The sequence below is a fragment of the Pseudochaenichthys georgianus genome, unplaced genomic scaffold, assembly GCF_902827115.2.
Source record: "Pseudochaenichthys georgianus unplaced genomic scaffold, fPseGeo1.2 scaffold_997_arrow_ctg1, whole genome shotgun sequence".
Classification (NCBI taxonomy): Eukaryota; Metazoa; Chordata; class Actinopteri; order Perciformes; family Channichthyidae; genus Pseudochaenichthys; species Pseudochaenichthys georgianus.
Window position 1 is genome coordinate 21,913 of NW_027263517.1, and position 18,157 is coordinate 40,069.

General features: G+C 41.9%; 2 long non-coding RNA genes, 1 other non-coding gene and 2 pseudogenes across 7 annotated transcripts; 4 read left to right on the plus strand and 1 right to left on the minus strand.

Moving 5' to 3' along the window:
- The first annotated feature begins 161 nt into the window (after positions 1–161).
- Positions 162–13,051, plus strand: LOC117444916 (uncharacterized). Of its 5 annotated transcripts, none has more exons than XR_004551894.2 (5): positions 162–458; positions 10,146–10,210; positions 10,525–10,599; positions 11,973–12,037; positions 12,152–13,051. It is a non-coding gene; the product is annotated as an uncharacterized lncRNA (long non-coding RNA). The 5 variants fall into 5 exon arrangements; XR_004551892.2 differs by lacking the exon at positions 162–458 and adding an exon at positions 2,803–3,488; XR_011643080.1 differs by lacking the exon at positions 162–458 and adding an exon at positions 6,879–6,905.
- LOC139433696 (uncharacterized) lies at positions 501–1,816 on the minus strand. The gene is made up of 2 exons (XR_011643081.1): positions 1,555–1,816; positions 501–1,027 (listed from the first exon to the last, which is right to left on the minus strand). It is a non-coding gene; the product is annotated as an uncharacterized lncRNA (long non-coding RNA).
- Positions 9,995–10,061, plus strand: LOC117444919 (small nucleolar RNA SNORD36; annotated as a pseudogene).
- LOC117444921 (small nucleolar RNA SNORD36) lies at positions 10,374–10,439 on the plus strand (annotated as a pseudogene).
- On the plus strand, positions 11,810–11,884 carry LOC117444918 (small nucleolar RNA SNORD36). The gene has a single exon (XR_004551897.1). It is a non-coding gene; the product is annotated as a small nucleolar RNA SNORD36 (small nucleolar RNA).
- Positions 13,052–18,157: the final 5,106 nt, after the last annotated feature.

The window sequence follows — 18,157 nt, forward strand, 5'->3', positions numbered from 1 at the left end:
CATTTCCTATTTTGTTGTGTTGTAGTCTACAGACACAGTTAATAATTGTAATAGTCTCGTTATAAACTACATGAATCAAATATGTGTTGCTGTATTTTAGTGGTAAACAAATGCATTCATCATCATAATTATTCTATATATATATAATTTGCAGTGCCTGTAAACCGGAGGAGAACGCTGGCATTTATTCTCCTACTTGAAAGACTACAGGGGGATGGGGGGAGGAGAAAGAGCCGGTTTTGGGTGCACCCCCTCAACCAGCAAAGAAGACAACAAGGTGATTTTCATCACCTCGTGGCTGAGCTGAGGCTGGACAGCCAAAGATATCATCGATATCTTCGGATGAGTGCAGAGCAGATGGATGAACTGCTGTCCCTCCTGGGCCCTGAACTGACCAGACAATCCACAAATTACAGAGCTGCCATTAAACCCTAGCAGAGACTGGCTGTTGCACTGAGGTAAAATGCACATTTCACAGACAATAAATCACTGACCACAAATTTAATAAACGTTTTATTTTTAACAATTTCACCTCAAACAACATTTTAAACAGAAACATCAAATATAAACAATCAACACAAAAAAAGGAACTATTTACAGTAAAAAACCAATGACCTCAAATTGCTCAACTACAATTGTTCGTAAAAAGACTCCTGCTGGAGGACAGTATGTCTGATGGCCCTGTAGGTGTTGATTGGGCGCGTGGGGGTTGGGGTACACTTGGCCGAAAGGCTACTGGCCTGGAGGTGTGAATGGAATGTTGAGTGGCCAATGGTCAATGGGCTGCCAATGTTGCTGGTGTTGGGTGTCTCTTTCCAAGTTGTGGAAGGTGTTTAAAATAGAGATTTTTGCCTGATGTTTTCTGTCTTTGTCCAGTCTTTGCAACATGGGCACAAGACTGAGAGCAAAGTGGTATGACTCCTCTAATTCTGAGTCTGGCATGTGTGGTGCAGTTGAGACATCAGCTGCTCTCCCAGGTCTGTGCTCTGTGGCCTCCTCCTTGTGTCCCGTGTGGAACGCTGGGCCGCTGATGGAACACACAACAGTTATTACACTGACAAATTGATGAACAAAAAGGTTATTGTACTGTATGTAATACAATTTATAATAAATAGTTTTGTCTGACAAATGACTGCCAAATTATTCTTGTCTGTCCTCACAATTTATCTGACTATAAAAGCAAGGTTTTCCACCACAGCATACTGTATTTAAACATTATTGACAGTACTTTGGGTAGTTGTTATATAACACATGAATAAAAACAAATTAATACAAAAATATAATATCATTATAAAGGGTTAAACACAACTGTATTGATCCCTGGGCGAAATTCATAAGATAAAGTATAGTTAAAAAACCAATATTTATAAAAATATAAATACAAAATAATAATAATATAATAATATTATAATCTTGATATATGAAATAAGATCTTACTTTATTGTTTACTGAACAGTTTTTTAACGACTTTCACAAGATGTTAAACTACTGAATGGCTCTGTACTGTACCTACAAGTATTAATTAACTTTAAAACATTAATATGTAGTTGTTACCTTCCACTCCACAAACTGCAGCGACTAAAAACCAGGCCTTGTCCTTTCTGATGTTGTCCTTGTAGTAAGCATTGGTTACATCATATAAAATAGTTTGTTTTTCCACTTCCATGATGAAAACCTCGTCGTCCATTGTGCGTATCGTAGTGGAGGTGTTGTGATGAAGGAGGGGGGTCTGTCACTACCCCTGCCCGATCGGTACTGCGCATGTGCGAGATGGTCCGGAAGTCCGGACGGCAACACAAGATGGACACTTGACACAGTGGCTTTTAGCAAAGCTCAAAAAGAAAAACCGAGAGAGATGAGTTATTGTTAATACAACGTGACTTCACTATTATTTAACAACTCTTTTTATTGGGTTCTTTTATTTGGGGTTAAGTACATTGTCAGAATAAGTGAGAAATGGATTTAACTTCTGTTAGACAGCTATCATACTGAATATTTATTTATTATTTACTGTGAATGTGTGCAAACATGTATGGCATATGGCTGTCTAACAGAAGTTAAATTCATTCTCACTTATTCTGACAATGTACTTAACCCAAAATAAAAGACCCCAATAAAAAGAGTTGTTTAATAATAGTGAAGTCACGTTGTAATAACAATAACTCATCTCTCTCGGTTTTTCTTTTTGAGCTTTGCTAAAAGCCACTGTGTCAACTGTCCATCGTGAGTTGCCGTCCGGAGTTGTCCAATATGGCGGACCATCTCGCACATGCGCAGTACCGATCGGGCAGGGGGACGGATCGGGTAGTGACAGGGGCCCTTTCTCATTTCTCTAACTTCCCTCCTCGACTCCTATCCTCGATACTTAGTCCCGCCCACAGGAGATGCGAGCGGAGGAGCCGAGGAGAGAGGAGGGGAAGCAGCAGGCGGTTAGAGAAATGAGAACTCCTCTCCTCTGAGTGGTCATTTTAAAGAGACGTCCATTAATGATGACAGGAGGCACAGAGCCCTCTGTCTGATGGACAGATGTGTTCATGACCACTTATATATTTACTTTGATTCATTCACAGTGCGGTATAATGAGACAGTAATGGCTACAGATGCGGACACACACACACACACATATATATATATGTATATAAATATATACAATTTCAGAATCAAGCAGAGCACTCTCATAATAACGTAACACTATCAGAGACTGGATATATCCCCCCTCTCCCCTCTGGTCGCTACAATGTGGAAAATAAATTACGGGCCAAAGATTTTATTTACAAGTATTAAAAGTAAGCATAGGACACCAAACCAACTGACACCTGTCTGTCCGCTGCATCTATGCACACACTGTACCACACACACCTACACCACACACACGCATATAAAACAGGCTACAGCCATGGTGTATTTTATTGTGAAGCACTAAATGGTTTTAGAAAAATATCGACTCTTTGTTTGTAGATATCTACTAAACTAAAGCAAATAAAGAGATAGGCCTGTTATACTGAGTGATATATATTATACACACTGCTCTGCTCTGCTCTGCTTTCTGCACGGACCTCACAGCTGTTCTCACTGTAAACATCACGTCGCGATGAAAGCAGTTAATAAAATAATATCCAGGGGATGCATGCAGAGCTGTCATTGGCTGAGATAAGTCCGGCCGTGCGTCACGATTCTTTGAAACATCTCTGTTGCCGGAAATGCATCCACGAAGCAGCCGTGGAGGACCCATCAGTAGGCTTGTTTGAGACAAGCAAGACATGCGCAGACCTGCGCAGTTGCGATCAACGTCTTGCTAGTAGGCTTGTTTGAGACACATTGCGGCTCGCCTCGAAAGTAGACGAGAGTAGCCGATCGCAGCCGGGGGAGGTGTCAAAAAGCTCGCCTGAAGTCGGACAGCTCCGAGTCGGCTTCTTCTTCTTCATCTTCTTCTTCGCATTCTTCTTCTTCTTCTCTCGGTTTTTTGGCGGATTGCAAACAACTTTAAGGTGCATACCGCCACCTCCGGAGTCGGCTTGACTCGGTTTGCATTTATAAAGAATGCACACGTGTTTAATCGTTAATGTCAGATATGTACTAAGTAAATACATTTGTTCCTGCTCAAGATTAGATTCAACTTTATTGTTATTGCACAGATTACAGGTACTGAGACAACGAAATGCAGTTTAGCTTCTAACCAGGTGCAACAAGCAGTGAAGTGGAAAGTAATGTACACAATCTACAGAATAACATATAGAATGATGAATAAACAGTGGGGTATGAATACACTAGATATCAGCCTGTGAGCAGTATGAACAGTGTGTATGAATATGCTAAGATATATAAAGTATGAAAACGGTAAGCAGTATAGTATAAAATATATAGATATTAATTTCATGATGATAAACATTGTGGAACAATGATGAAAAATGGGAATGGATGTGGCGACGTAAAACTGACACAAAACAACAACAAACTTTTGCCAGCCAATTGGAGAGTTTCATCAGCAGCACGTGGTAAAAACCACCAATGAGCGCTCAGCTCGAGATACCAGCGAGCCGTTTCCCATCAAGCATTTAGCTTCCGCAGCTCGTGGAGAGCAACTGCGCCAACTCGCCTCGCTTCGCTCTCAAGGCTGCGGGCGTCTTTGTCCCGCGAGATTTCAAAGTCTCATGTGGGCGAGCCTCCAGAGCAAGTCGGACAAAATGACTAACCATCATGCAACGCACTAGCAAGACGTTGATCGCAACTGCGCAGGTCTTGCTTGTCTCAAACAAGCCTAGTGCGTTGGTTAGTCATTTTGTCCGACTTGCTCTGGAGGCTCGCCCACATGAGACTTTGAAATCTCGCGGGACAAAGACGCCCGCAGCCTTGAGAGCGAGGCGAGTTGGCGCAGTTTTTTTTAATTTTTTTTATTTTCCTATTTAATTTTTTTTTTTTAATATTGGCCGAAGAGACAAAACACGAGTGGCATGGATAAATAAGTTTAGATATACCTTCTGCTTTAGTAAGAAGAACTCTGCCAAAAATAGTAAGATCTCTAGTTAACCAACGACTGAGAGATTTCTTCATATCTGTGTTACGGTTACAAATATTAAGATCTTCTCTCCTGATATAATTTTTAGATAATGTTATTCCTAAATATTTCACTTCAGGTACCACTCTAATGCGGCTTTCACACCAGCGCTTTTCAGTTTCTAGCTCCGAGCGGGAGCTTTTCTGGTTTAGCTCCGGTTTCCCTTTTCAGCTCCCGCTCTGTGCACACCGCCCACTGGCGCCCCAGAGCTGCCCTTGCTGCGTCATGACGTCACCGTTTACATCGCTGATTTGCCCCCCAACGGCAGCCATTACGGCAGCTCACAACAACAACAACAACTGCGTCGGGTCGATGATCGTGTTGCTTGTAATCACACGAAGCCAGAATAAATTGAATAACGACTTCTCCAACCTTATGCTTTGCTCCAGAGTGCCGTGGTTCATTGTTTATTAATGTGTTTCTGCAGCATTTACCGACCGCTGCAGTGCTGGCTGCTCTTCCACGGGAGTTTATTCTCCCGTTAGCTCCCGGTTAGCTCACACTGCAGCGGCCGCTCTAAAGTATTCACTGTCCGACTCACACAAGCAGCTGATGCATATCCCCAGTTCCCCTTAGCCTAAGTGAATGTGTGTCAGTCTGAATTGACACTGTTTGGTATCACAACGCTGTTATGAAAGTTTCTCTGGTATAAAACGGGTGATGTTAGCATAGCAACCGAAGCTAAACTGACTACTTGCATCCGATAGCTGCAATAATACAAAACAACACGTCTGCCTCTCTCCACAATGATCGATAACAGTGAACGGATGGTCAAAGTAAGGCACACATAAACAGAATCACACGAAGCCTGGTTAGTGCTGCCTGACTTTATAAAGTGTGTTTATAGGCACTACTGCTTGTAGGCAGGCATAACAGTCGACCCAGGGGAGGTGGGTTTAGTTTCCTGCACGCCTCGACGTAAGAGAGACGTAAGCGACGTCACCTCTTAGCTCCAAAGCTCTTGCCTCTGGACCGACAATTTTTTGGAGCTGGAAATGAAGCGGATTCCGGAGCTAAGAGCCGGCGCAGCTCCGGTGTGAACTGGAAAACCCGGCGCTTTTCAGGCTCTAGCTCCGAGCCGGAGCTGAAAAGGCGCTGGTGTGAAAGGGGCATAATAGAGTCAATAACGGAATCATCACATGAATGGATAGGGAGTAATTCACATTTTGAAAGATTAAGAGATAACCCTGATGCTTTTGAAAAAATTGAAATTGTGTTAAGAGTTTCCTTTACCATGGATTTATTCTTTAGGAAAATGGATGTGTCATCCGCGAATTGACTAATTTTAAATTCTTTGTCAAAGAGGGTAATGCCTAATATTTTGTGATTCTTTATAATAAGCGTCGTTAAAACTTGGGTGGTCAGAATAAATAATTTTGGGGAAATAGGGCAACCCTGTCGAATACCACGTAAAACCTTAAACCTAGGGCTCATTCCAGGGTTCAAAGATACAGAACTATCTATGTCCGAATAGAGCATCCTAATTATGTTGCAGAAATGTTCACCAAAACCCAGAAATGTTAGAGTTTCCATTAAAAAGGAATGTTCAACAGTATCAAAAGCCTTATAAAAATCCAGAAATAATACGAGACCATCAGTATCAATAAACTCCTGGTAATCGAGCATATCCAGTATCAGTCTGGTATGGTTATGAATACTTCTGCCCTTAATAAAGGCTGATTGACATTCATCTACTAGTTGATTCAGACCTGAGTTTAACCTGTTAGCATAAACATGTGCTAACAGTTTGTAATCATTACATAGTAGGGTAATAGGTCTCCAATTATCCAACAAAAGATTATTTTTATTTGGTTTTGGAATTAAGGTAATAAGGCCATGTTTCATGGTTGGCGAAAGGTTTCCTGCTGAAATGCAATCTGTGAAAGCCTTATCAAGCATTTTTCGCACATCTGACCAAAAATATTTGTAGAACTCTATGGTTATACCGTCCAGCCCTGGTGATTTGCAGTGATGTACCTGAACGCGTTCAATGAACGATCGTTCATGAACGCGTTCATATTTTGGGCGAACGTGAACTGAACGTACTGTATTTCCGCTAGATGAACGTAATTGAGAACGCGTTCATTCTCAGCGCTGTATAACGGCGTTCAAAAGTGCGTTCATTCTCAGCACTGTATTATAACGGCGTTCAAAAGTGTGCCAGATTTCATATGCCTTTCAGCCGAAAACCCAGTTAAAACACACCGTAAACAGGCTTCAAATAATGCGGAAAACCACCCAATCTGGCAACAGCAAGCTGCCTGTGACGCGCGCCTGTCACCCCTGGCTGTCGCACTATAATATACGTCATCAGACTCCTCACAACAAACAATGTGGAACCGCGGAACCGGTAAGCATTGAATGAATGAATTAGTATGGACGAAGCCGAGAGCAGCTGGAGCAGCACTCGCTCAGAGTGAGACTCTACGGCAGGGGTGGGGAACCTCCGGCCTCCGGGCCGTATACGGCCCGCGAGTCAATTTGGTACGGCCCTCGAGGTAATTTATAAACACACGCAAAGAATAAAAAAATGAAAGAAATCTAGACCGCAAAAAAATTAAACAAGCTAGTGCCTGTTTTTCCTGGCCAAGGTCAGGGTCCTTGAACACAACACGAGCCTAACGTGTCATCACGTGGTATATGTCTCGACTGACAGGGGTGCAGTTCTGACTGAGAGCACCAGAACGCCACTCCAGCACTTCAGTAATTGCAGTACCGATAAGTCCATACACATGCCGCAGTTTCTGCGTGTCTGTGTCTTTAGTTGAAAGCCCAGTGGCGATCTGCTCATCTGTCATACTGATCAGACAGTCAATAACTGTGTTGTTATCATTAGCATCTGGTTAGCTAGCTATGCTAACGAATATAAGAAGCTTTGTCTACAACCAGTGAGGTAAAGGCACATTTTTATATGATCATTATAGTTATAAAAAAAACAAGAGAATAAAGTAAACAGGTATAAAATACTATATGACAGTTATTAATAAAGAAGAATACAGTTTCAAAGGGGAGTGATTTGTCAAATATCCATAAATTAAAAGAAAATCTGCTTACAGTTGTGTTTGGGTGTTGAGAGATGTGTCCATAGATCTCCTAATGTTGCTCTCATAGTGCAAACAATCTTGCCAGGGGAGCATGCCCCCCGGACCCCCCTAGAGGAGGTTAGGTCCCCCCCACTTAAATCATGTTCACATGGATAGGAAACTAAATACATTTGCACACATCTTGTGTCCATATCTTTCTGTGTTGGTGGTCACCCCACACCCTGCACGTGCATGCATACGCGAGTCATGGTGAGATATCTGGATTAAGAGGTTGCTTTTTCTTTGCACAGCATGAAATGAATGAGCTGTGATTTTAGTTTTTTTAAGCAGAGGTCAATAACTTGTACGGCCCTCTGAGGATATTGTAAACATTGAAATGGCCCATTAACATCGTACAGGAGACAAATAATAGCTCGCAACAACGTATTGAAAAAAGAACTATGAACTATAAATTAGTTCATTTTTGAAACCATGAACTTTAGTTCAACATTTTGAATTATGAACTATGAACTGAACTAGTTCATTTTAAAATGTGTGAACTGTGAACTGAACTAGTTCATGTAGAAAGTGAACTTTCCCAACACTGGTGATTTGCCACCAGACATTTGCAGTAATGCACTATCTAATTCTTCAATTTTTAGTCGATCGTCCATATACTGTTTAAAAGGATCATCTATTGTCTTTTTGAATTCTGTAATTTTACTAAAAAAGTTATCACAGTTTTCTTTAGAAAACTTTGAGTTATATAAATTGCTATAAAAAAGTCTAATTTCTTCGTTTATCTGGTCTTGATTTGCAATAGTGACATCATTAACACTCAGTTTTGTGATTTTCTTTTTCACTTGTCTTTGCTTTTCAAGATTGAAGAAATAAGAAGTGTTTTTCTCTCCTTGCTCAATCCATCGGGCTCTCGAACGAATAAAAGCGCCCTTAGCTTTTTCCAAATACATATTGTCTAATTGAGTTTGTAAATTGTTCAGTTTAATTTGCTCATCCAATGATAACTCAGCTTTAAGGCATACATTATTAATTTCACTTGTCATCTCTTGTTGTTTTTGTTTCTTTAATCTAGAGGAGTATTTACTGGAATTTATCGCAATCTGTCTCACACTAAATTTAAACCATTCCCATTTACTGAGAGATGACATATCCAAAGCCAGAGTTTCTTTTATCAGTTGTTTGATCTTTTTACAAAAATCTGCATTCTCCAAAAGACTATTATTGAATTTCCATATAGGTTTAAGATTGGGACTGAAGTTGCATTGTAAAAAGGACAAAGAGATGACACAGTGATCAGTCAGAGGTGATGCTGAAATGTCACACAGAGTAAAGGTGTAGATCAGGGGTGGGGAACCTCCGGCCCCCGGGCCCATTTGATACGGCACTCGAGGTAATTTATAAACACACGCAAAAAATTTAAGAAATCTAGACTGCAAACAAATTACAAGTGCCTGTTTTTCCTGGCCAGGGTCCTTGAACACAACACGAGCCTAACGTGTCATCACGTGGTATATGTCGTCTGTGGTGGGAGAGTGCCAGACCGTCCAAAAATGGCAGTACCCATAAGGAGCCGTACACATGCCACCGTTTTTGCGTGGCTGTGTCTTTAGGTGAAAGCCCAGTGGCGATCTGTTCATCTGTCACACTGATCATACAGTCAATAACTTTGTTGTTATTAGCATCTGGTTAGCTAGCTATGCTAACGAATATAAGAAGCTTTTTCTACAACCAGTGAGGTAAAGGCACATCTTTATATGATCATTATAGTTATAAAAAACAAGTGAATAAAGTAAACGGGTATAAAATACTATATGACAGTAAAAAAAGTTGTTATTAATAAACAAGAATACAGTTTAAAAGGGGAGGGATTTGTAAAATGTCCATAAATAAATCTGCTTACAGTTCTGTTTCATATGTTGAGATGTTTCTATATATCTCCTAATGTTGCTCTCAAAGTGCACCAGATTGATGCTTTTAACTTCAACATTTAAAAAATATCTTTTCAGACCCCCCTAGAGGAGGTGAGGTCCCCCCCCTTAAATCATGTTCACATGGATAGGAAACTAAATACATTTGCACACATGTTGTGTCCAATATCTTTCTGTTTTGGTGGTCATGCCACAACCGTGCACGTGCATGAGTCATGGTGAGATATCTGGATTAAGAAGTTTCTTTTTCTGTGCACAACATGAAAGAAAGGCCAAATGAATGGGCTGTGATTTTAGTATTTTTAAGCAGAGGTCGATAATTTGTACGGCCCTCGGAGGATGTTGGAAACATGTAAATGGCCCTTGAGAGGAAAAAGGTTCCCCACCCCTGGTGTAGATGAAGACACAATCAATTATAGTATTGTTGGTTTGGACTTTCCTATGAGGTCTTCTAAAATGTGGCCTTGATGCAATGATGACACAACTTTCTTCAACTGATTACTGATGCTTTTGAGCTTTTTAACCCTGAGCATTGGCCAAAGTAAAACTGAATGTAACTGATGGGGAAATAAAGGGTGTTTTCTGGTTGGAAAGTTAAATGTTCCTGTTACTCTACAGGTGTGAACACTGTCACCTCTGGTGGAGAGCAAGAAGGCCCAGCTCGTCATGTGGATCCAATTGAGGTAAGCTTGTTTCTTTATTTTTCTGCAGCGGTGGAACAGGTGACCGTGACCACTAGCAATGATTTATGCATATATTGTATGTGGATTTAACTACAGAAAGCCCTGGTAATTATTGGAAGTAAATGTATTTACAGTGACTCGTCTTTATTCTTGAATGGCCTTAATGCAGTGATGTATGAATTTCTTCACCTGATACCTGATGCTTTTGAGCTTTTTAACCCTGAGCATTGGCCAAAGTAGTTTAAATATGTTGAAGAAAAAGGGAAGGTTGTTTGCAAGGAAGAAAATGATTGTATTTCTACACTATTTTGCAGGTGAGAACACGGTCACCTCTGGAGAGCAAGAAGACCCAGCTCGTCATCATTTCTAACCATATGGATCCACTCGAAGTAAGCTGATTGTGACTCATTGCTTTGGTACTAAAACAGTTGAGGCTGCGGCCCCACGAGGACGAATTCGGTCGTTTGCGTTACTGTTTAGTGTCATATAGACCGTTCGGCCACACGAGGACGACCGAATATGGCACTAAACGACTGAGGAAACGACAACAGGTCCCAAGGTGGATAGAAATGCATACGCCACTCTCTGGGGGGTCAAACGGCTCCGTGTATGCGCCCTATACGGACATTTTCAGATCACTGATAGTGATTGCGCAATAGCCCCGCCTCTCCCCACCTCTTCTGCTCACCTCCGTTTACCCCGCGCCAGTGCTGAAGTGTTTCGCCACCAACAACAACAACAATGGCGGATCGCAGAGTTGCTATCGTGCTCCGGACGCTATTGACCATGCTACAGTTGTTTGTGCAACATCTACAGCAATAATGATGAGGCAATAGCCCCGCCTCTCCCCACCTCTGCTGCTCACCCCCACGTCAAAGTAAACTGCATCCTGAATTCAGATTATTTATCTTTCTCTCGCGAGTGAAGTCTAATCTGACAGGACGGAGACACGCAGCTCTGCTCACCTACAGCTCCTCCCGCTGCAGCAAAACACACACTTCAAGTCAGATCATCACCCTTAGCTATTTTAATTACCTCTCAAACTCCCTAAACTAGTTATAAATATGTTTATTTTTACTGTCGGCCGGGTCACTCATGACTGGATCAGCTGCTGCATGAGACAGACACTGACGCTGTCCGAAGAGAAGGAGGAAAAAGAGAGGCTCCGTGTATTTTATCATTATATTATATAGAGTCGTTATTCATTTGTTTTAAAGCTCAATAAATAATAAAGAAGACCTTTGTCCGGCACTTTTATAATTTTGTCCGGAAGATTTCAACTTTAATACACGCTGACTGGCGAAAAACTCTGCCCGGTTCCCTCGGCCCCCACCGCGGAGAATAAACAGAAGGGCAACCATGACAACCATGCTTCTTCGCTGCTTTTGTGGAGGAAGTTACAGCGCCACGTAGAGGCTCCTGCATATGTACTGCAGCTTCTCCAGCGGTTGGAGCTAAACGGAGCGGTCTCGTGTGGACAGACACTATCCGGATAATTATTGCATGTGGACGGAAGCCGTTTGCGATTGCGTTTGCGTTAATCCTATGCGTTTAGCCGTTTTCGTCCTCGTGGGGCCGCAGCCTGAGTCTAGTGGTCACTAGCAATGATGTATGAATTTCTTCACCTGAATCCTCTATGTGGATCAAGCTTTCGAGCTTTTAACCCTGAGCAGAGACTGCAAGCAAACATTATTTTTACACTTTAAGTTGCTACTTTGTTCTTAAAATACTAAAGTGTTCTCCTGTGCCCCTGCTTTGTCAGCTATTCTCTGGTCCATAGACTGGTGCACAAACCCTTACCATCAGTGGCCTTTTACAGAAAAACCTGTGAGTATGCTTTTTCTTTACAAATGTGCATGCCTAAATAGATCTGCACTTCAGTCAACAAATTGGCAAGGAACACTATCCATCATTTTAATCATTTATCCGACTTATTTCCAGATCCGTGGTCACAGATGAGGTGGCATGGAGATCCTCTTCTGTGAAACCGGCTCCACTGTTTGTTTGGGAGGCGCTCTACATGGAGAGGACTTCCCTTAGGATAAAGCTTATGGTTGGGGCTTGTCACAAACATCCTCCTAGATTCTTTGTTATACATTTCCATATTATGTTTTTTGTCATTTGGATTGTTATAATTCTATGCCTGAACATTTTGACGTTAATGTGTGATTTGATGTTAAACTGTTTGCATTATTAAACAATGTATCTAAAGGAAACTTGTCGTCATTTGAATATTACAAATATGTTGGTATCTAAATGCTATTCTACATTTGTAGGTGAATGTTGGAGGAATTCTCTTCAGATTGAGCTGCAGTTAGGACTGTAAATGTATTGCATATCAAATTGTCCTTTCAATAACGTTATACTTGAACCCCTACCTCAAGAAAAGGGATAATAACACTGCTTGAGCATTTTTAAGACATTTAGAATGTGTTGCCACTTCATACACTATTTTCAAATTAGGTTTATTGAGTATGGGGCCACTAGCATTTCCTGATTGTCACTGGATTGGTGAAATTTACAAAAATAAAAATGTCCAGATGTTTTTGGAAGTGTGTAGCATGCCAACATCTCTTCCTGTCGTTTCTTTTATACAGCGGTTGTATTTTGTCAATTTAACACTGAACCCCTTTAAACACTCAACATGCTGATGTTTCAATGTAATATGGATCTCCTGAAGCAAAACATATTTTCTCTACAGAGAGAAATGAATTCTGTTGAAGTCATGTAATCACATGTTCCTCTGGCGCCACCCTCTGGTCAAACTTCGTCTTTTCCAGCGGTTTTCCTCCCTTGTGATTTATATAGACAATCTGCTTGTGATCCAAGAAATCTTCACATCCTCAGGTGTCTATAATTGTTATTGCATGTGTGCAGAACCCTTCCTTTTCGATTTGCATTCAAACCAGAAGTACTTAATTGATATTATATTACACAACTGAACTGCTTTGTTTCAGGCCAAACAACCTATTGCGGCAGTAATCTTAAACAAAGTGCCGCGAGGGACTAAACTAGAGAAAAAACACTGTGGACGTGCAAAAACTCAGTCTTTCCAACACAGTATGCGTTTGACCTTTTATTTCCTTTCCAAAAATGCAATATTCCATATACGTACGTATCTCCTTGTATGCGTGCCTGAGTGCCTGCGTGAGTGCGTGCGGTCAACAAATTGTCCTTCTCTAGCTCACTCCCCCATCTATAGCCAGCTGCACAGGTAAAAGCAACCGGATATAAGCACAAACGTCACCACCCCAATGCAATGACACGCCCACCACCTATAGTGACTCAAAAAACATGTATCTTAACAAACTCAGAAATGGCTTCATATGTGGCTCCTACACAACCTTTGCTATGATCACAACATATACAGCCTGTCAGAGCCGTTTCCTCACTATACTTGTATGTGTAAACTACATTTCTACATCTATTGATTCTTATAGTATATCTAGATTTGTGTTGATGGAAAATGTAGAGATAATATAGTGAAGTGTGTATCTTTCTCTAATGGTTTTATTTACTTAAAGAAAAAAAACGTGTTCTGTGTTTTACAAATAGTCCAAAGACTCAGTGCTTAGCAGACTTGGCTGCATTTTAGCCACTATATTTTGAGACCAGCGATCAATACACCTTTTTAAAAAGCTTTACAGGAGGAGTCCTGTCCTGAAACAAGAAGACAAAGTGTTCTCTCCTTGCATTATGTAAGAGTTCAGCATATGTTAACTCTTTAAGTGGCTATTGCTTTCGTTGTAATGTTAAAATACTTATGCAGAGGTAAGCATGGATTTTCTGCAGGAACACTGTCTCTGTATGAGAAATGAATGAAAGGTGTTCAGAGTAAAATACAATGAGCAACAATCTGAATTATAAAAAAGCTAAATTGAAACTTATAGGAAATGTCTGAATGTTTTTATTGATTGTTACCTCCGTCTGTTCTCTCCTGCAGGTCTGCATTTCCTTTTGAGTCGTCAAGGTAACCCTGCATGTACTGCACTTTATGTCAGTCTGAAGCTCACACTCACCTTTACTGCACGGGGAACAGCAGGAGCTCAGGTGGTGGAGTGCAGAGAAATACTGGTTAGTTCAAATAATCGATGCATGTATGAATGAGTGTAGCTTACAGAATGCAGATAGTTTACATAAAACGTTACATGTGCTGTTCTTTTTTATATCCTCCTACTCTACTGTTTTTCTATCCTCAGTGTAGCGCAGCAGCTCAGGTGGTGGAGGAAAGAAAGGAAAAATATATGAAATGATGAGTAAAACATATAATATTTCAATTTTGAATCAATGATATCACAGAGAACTAGTTTACACAACAACATTATTTTCTCTATGTTGAGTCAGAAGCTCGGTCTTACCTTGATGTCCACAGAGAATGGCTGCAATCTCAAAGAGAAACTTGAATTAGTGATGTTATAAAGGCAAACAAGAGAAGCATATACAGTGGATTTCTTTTTAGTTTGAGTCAGCTGTGAATTACTGAACAAGTGATATTATATAAACAATTAGATTTCGCATTCAGTTTGTAGGAACGTTACATGATAATACTTTGTGTTTTTATAGTATAGACTATTCCAGGACCCCTTCTCTACAGGACAGAAGCTCATACTTATCTTTGTTGTCTTCGGTGAACAACAGCATCTCAGTTAGTGGAGTTAGAAAAGAGTGAAGTAAGGAAAAAGATGGTTAGTAACACAAATGATCTCTGAATTATTGAATATTAAAAATATAATATATTGTATATGGTTACTGTACCTTTTTTGGCCAAATTAAAAGGGACAGGAAGGATTGTTTGAGGTAATTCCCCATAGTCAGTGTATTACTTTCAGTAGATGGGGGTCGGCACGTCCCGAGTTCGTAAAATGAGGCAGAGTTCGTGCATGGAAGTAAAGTCATGTACTGCCGTGTATAGGGGCTGCTTGGTGAATCCAAACTAGCGAGTTTAAGTCACACAATTACATAAACTAACTAACAGACTGTGGCAACGGTAGACCAGCAGCTCCTGTGTTCTGTGAGTGAAGTGTGGTGGCTTTTAAGAAAGAATAGATAGGTGCTTCACTTTCCCGTTGGAAAGGGAAGGTATACTGGGTTAAATATTTCTTTCAGGTGGCTAAAAAATATGTTGCTGTTGTCCCGGCTCCATATAAACACTTTGCTTCGCTGTGGTGCTGTATGGCCTTTCTGTTTCTTCAAACAGGGTGTGTTGACCACAATCTACTGTAGGTAAGACCCTGACTGTCCGTACATCCCCACTTCAAACTATCCAAACTATCCCTTTAATAATTTTGAGCTGTGGAGAAAAAACATTCAGGAGGCTTCCTTATGAGATGCCTATTTTTTAGCAGGCTAAAATTAAATCTTATTTTTGGAGGGTTTTTTTGTTCAATAAAGTCTGCTCATGTTTGATGTTATATATTTTCGAAGGTGTCCAGGGCATTGCCTGTCAATTGGTGAGTAAAGTGCCATGTGTTCTCTTTGATTTTGTGGCTTTTCCTGCTTCTTCTTATGTCAGTGCAGTGGTTTCCAGTGATGTTTTTCGTTTGACCTTGAGAACAGCAGACTGCAGAGTCTTCCAGACCAGGACACACAGTGCTGTCAGCTTCTCTGTGAGGGCATGACATGAGGGTTATTCAAGAAAATCCACCATCAAGGTGAAGGCTCCAAGGTCCAACGTCGATCCACCGTGCAAAAAAATGAGGAGATGGGACTCCTAAAACCCCTAATGCAAGACGCTTCCTGGGTTGTTGGCAGCCCCGCAAGACGCAGAGGCTACCTGGGGCTTTGCTTGCCCAGCCAGACGCAAAGGCCAGTCCCGCCATGTAGAAAAGTGTCAATCAAATCAGTGCAAGACGCTACCTGGACCCGCCCCTGTGGAGAAAAAATATTCAGGAGGCATCCAAATGAGATGCTGGCTTAAATGAAATCAGAATATCGCGACGTTTGATGGTGTCCAGTGCATTGCCTAACAATTGGTGAGTAAAGGTGCTATGAGAGTCAAGTGCCATGTGTTCTCTTTGGTTTTGTTGACTTCTTCCTGCTTCTCCTTATGTCAGTGCAGTGGTTTCCAGTGATTTATTTTCGTGTTGACCTTGAGAGCAATAGACAGCAGACTGCAGAGTCTTCTAGGACACACAGTGCTGTCAGCTTCACTGTGAGGGCATGACATTATTATTATGGTTATTCAAGCAAACCCACCATCAAGGTGAAGGCTCCAAGGTCCAACGTAGATCCACTCTGCAAAGAAATTGGTAGATGGCACACCAAAAATCCCCAGTCCAGGACGTTTCCTGGGTATTTGCCAGCACCGCAAGACGCAGAGGCTACCAGGGGCTTTGCTTGCCCAGCCAGACGCAAAGGCCAGCCCCGGCATTAAGAAAAAGGTCAATCAAATCAGTGCAAGACGCTTCCTGGACCCGCCCTGCCAGACGCAAAGGCTACCTGGAGCAGTGTCTGCCCACAGAATCAAAGAAAGAAAGATTGAGCTACAAATAATGACACCAAAGAAAATCCCATGGCAAAACGCGTCCTGGGTTGTTGGCAGCCCTGCAAGACGCAAAGGCTACCTGGGGCTATGCTTGCCCAGCCAGACACTATTTAGAAAAGTGTCAATCAAGTAGGAGCAGGATGCTAACTGGATCTGCCACGCAAGACGCTAAGGCTACCAGCTGAATAATGTGGTCCTGCTGTGAAGAGGAAGTGATGGAGGGCAGGTATTGCTCTGATGTTACAAGTAGGATCAACCCAACCATGGCAGACTCAATCCTCGTCGCTGTGCTCTGACCACCGCGGCCTCTTCGCAGCAGACTCTTCCTCACTGTCTTCCCTGCATCTTCTTGTGGAGCAGCCGGAGCGAGAACTTGAGGGAGATCCAGGAACGAGAGCGTCTTCGGGCTCCTCGGAGGAATCTTCAAGGAAGAGTGGCCCGATTTCCTCAACATCAAGAACAGGGATGTCGAGTCCGACGACGTCGATCTCTTCCTCTTCATCCTCATCCTCAGACGACTGCTCGTCAAAGTACCTGTGAAGATACTCATCAAGACCATCGTTATCAACATCATCTAAAGGATGTGCATCATGGGGAGGGTCAGCGTAAAGGGCAGAATGAGGGTAGGCAGGAGCAGCAGCAGCAGCAGCAGCGTGGGGGTCAGCATAACGATCAGCGTAAGCAGAAGGAGCAGCAGCGTGGGGGTCAGCATAACGATCAGCGTAAGCAGAAGGAGCAGCAGCGTGGGGGTAAGCATAAGGATTAGAACAAGGAGCATAGTAAGGGGAAGGAACAGCATAAGGAACATAATAGGGAACAGCATAAGGAACAGAATAGGGAACATAATAGGGAACAGAATAGGGAACATAATAGGGAACAGCATAAGGAACATAATAGGGAATAGTGTAATAAACAGGAGAAGGAGCAGCAGGAGGGGGCTGCTCACTGTCTCCATTACCTCCATGAGGCTCAGCCTGAGCCTCATAAAGCCCGTCCACAGCGGCCACTCCAACTGCGCCGAGCTCTTCCTCATCGACCTCAGGCAGGACCGGGTCATTGAGAGGAGTCGCAGCATCAGGGCGAGCGTTGGTCACAGGCCACAGGGAGCCACCTGAGGAACAAGACAGGTATTTGAAAAAAGTCACATTCTGCACTTCTATGAAACAGACCTAATCAGTTGGTCTAAACCATGGTCTAAACGCATCATTAATCAGTTAGTAGAAAAGCCACCACTTAACACTGCCCCCTCTAAGATTATTATCAAATAGTGTGCAATTCAGCTACTGGTATTTGTGTGGTTTGATAACGCATGACGAAATACAGGTAAGGTGCTGTTGTGTAATTATCATGTTATTTCTAAAAATTGTATTATGAAAATTGGTGTTGCATATTTGCCAGCCAAATCAGACGGGTGTAACTGAAAACTGTAATGAAGGCCAACTATTTTACTATTTATCTGGTCA